Below are 2,592 nucleotides of genomic sequence, written 5' to 3'. Positions count from 1 at the left end.
ACCGAAGAATCCAGCTTTCTGTGGCCACCTTTATCCCTTTCCCAGTACGACCTCTGTTATTAACTCCTCGGTGCCTTAGGAAGCTCACGATTCCACTCTGCAGAGTCAGAAGCAAAGAAGGAAAAAGAACTGATTCGGAAACAAGGCGCATGAGAGCTTAACTATTGGGGAGCCTCCACGGAGCAGCAGAGCTGAAAATCAGAACGCACACCAACTCGTCCTGTTTTGGAGTGGTTTCTATTCTAGAGATAAAGGGCAGCGAGTTATTGGGAACAAACACGAGAGCAGGGGGACACAGGGCTATTCACTTAGCCCTCCCGTGGAAAGGCGTAGCTTGCAAAGGCGGTAACAGGGACCCACTCGGTTTCTGGAAATGACCCCTGGCTGAGGCTCCGGGCTGACAGAGAACAGTGTCAGGGTCTGCCTTCCACGTCCAGTTGTGGGGAGGAAGTGAAGGCGCTTCTGAGCTGCTTCTGATTAGAGTGGGGTCAGGAGGGGAGCCTTATCAACACCATCTGAGCACCACAGCCAGGAGCCCGGGGAGAGGCGCGACCAAAGTGTTCTGTGACAGCTGCTCAGAGTGTCAGTTTCCATTCAGTCCTTCTTTCCTCCCCACTCCCTTAATCCCACCGTTTACCAGCACCTTCTACCACTTGCTCCAGCTGCCAGAGGGGCCCTCCAGCTTAGTTTAGTCGTTAGGAACTGACTTCCCTACCGAGGCCTTGAAAATTTTGTATATTACAGTCAGTGAATTTTATTAAGTGTTTATTCACTCAATTGTTCATTCATTTCGAAAGCCCTCACTGAGTACCTATGAAGTGGGAGCTTGAGCGCTCAGCACAAGGAATGCATGGATGAAAGAATTCGGGAGCCATTCACTCTCTAGTTGGGGAGCCAGAAAAGCGGGTGGCTGATGAGAACATGAGGCCCTAGGCAGCAGGATAAAGGCAGCACAAGGGACTCTGCCTGGACAGTGACAGGGAGCGGGGAGAATATACAGTGTTTTCTGCCAAAGGCAGTGGCTGGGGGTTCAGAGATGTGGTGATGGAGTCAGAGAGGTGGGCCCCGGAAGTACTCCAAGGGATTAATTTCCATTCTGGGCCCTGGAGAGCAAGGCATCTGATATCCAGACCAATGCAGTTATTAGTCCCCAAGGGACCATGCAGAGGAGAAGCAGCGTGGCTGCAATGACACACCTGGGTGCAGGTCCCTGAGGCATGCACGCTGCTCCTGCTGTGCTGGGCTCTGGAACAGTTGTCCTACACACACGTGGGAGCAGAGGCTGCGGTCCAGGCAGTTGAGAAAACACTCTTCAGATATAAGAGGCAAAGAGGTTCGGGGAGCAACGGGAAGGCTGTCTCAATTATACAGGTATTTAATTTTCCATTTCCTGTAACCATGTCTATCAATTGAAATTATGATGAGATTTAGATGAGGGATCATCTAACGTGGTATTTCCAGTGACTTGGACTATTTCTATTTCAGTAACTCAGCCACGAACCACTGCAGGAAAAAGGAAAAGAAAAAAGATACACATATATATTATTTCCTCCATAATCAGGAGCTTTTGGGAGCGATATCATCCTTGTTATTTTCTTCACTTTGCTCCGATGGCCAGTCTCATTCTCTAAGAAAGATTATGCTGGCTTTGTTATTATTTTTATTATCATCACTATTTTAAACTAAAGCAAATATGATAGAACAGGGTGGAAGAAAGTTTTGTGGACTTTCCCCTTTTTGCCCCACACCTTAGCTCTCATTCCTAAACTCCTCTAAGCAAAGTGCTTAGGCGTGAGCTACTGAGAGATGCTCACAGAGACAAGCATTTGCAGCTTAGCAATAGATAACCATGACGGCAAGGAGAGCCTCGGTCCTCCTGGCAAGATTGTACCCGGCGCCCTGAAACCTCCCTCCTTTCTGAGCCAACAGGCACCTGGACAGCCCTCTTTCTCCCAGGCTGCCGCCTGGAGGCTTAACTCTTGAGGGTGACGCTGAGCTGGCCCCATTTCAGAGGCTATTACCGGGGAGGTAGGCTTCAATCCCAAAGCCATAGGAAACCAGACTTCAATCCTAAAAGTCTGGCATTTAGGCTAAGTATGAACGAGAGGATCAAACCTGCAAAAGACCATTTCTGGTAAAAAAAGAGATTACGCAGTTGTCCTTAAACTTAGACAAAGAATGACGTTATTCCTAGTTGTTGTAAGTGTATTTATTAAGAACGTTCCCCCTGCCCCTTGTGCTCACCTGGGCAGCACATATGCTAAAATTGGAACGGTACAGAAAAGATTAGCATGGCCTCTGCGCAAGGATCACACACAAATTTGTGAAGCATTCCATTTAAAAAAAAAGATTATTCCCCCCCCAAGTGAATATTTTGCCAAGTTACCTTTTTAATTGGATATAAAATCAAATGGTAAAAAGCCAGTCAAATTTAGCAGTGGGGGGTTGTATACCAACTTTAGTGACACTAATGTTAATAAGTTCTGATAACCCACTACCATCGGACCAGCCAAAGCAGCTGCTTTCACTTTCATTATATAAATCTCTGAAGTAGCTACTCCAAATAACTTAGGATGAGCTTTTTTCGTAATT

The 2,592-nt window shown here is 47.1% G+C and overlaps 1 non-coding gene across 1 annotated transcript; it reads left to right on the top strand.

Moving 5' to 3' along the window:
* Window positions 1–2,236: 2,236 nt before the first annotated feature.
* On the top strand, window positions 2,237–2,343 carry LOC124244294 (U6 spliceosomal RNA). Its single transcript, XR_006889944.1, has one exon. It is a non-coding gene; the product is annotated as a U6 spliceosomal RNA (small nuclear RNA).
* Window positions 2,344–2,592: the final 249 nt, after the last annotated feature.

Source organism: Equus quagga, chromosome 8 (assembly GCF_021613505.1).
Source record: "Equus quagga isolate Etosha38 chromosome 8, UCLA_HA_Equagga_1.0, whole genome shotgun sequence".
NCBI lineage: Eukaryota > Metazoa > Chordata > Mammalia > Perissodactyla > Equidae > Equus > Equus quagga.
This window is presented reverse-complemented; position numbering and strand designations above follow the sequence as displayed.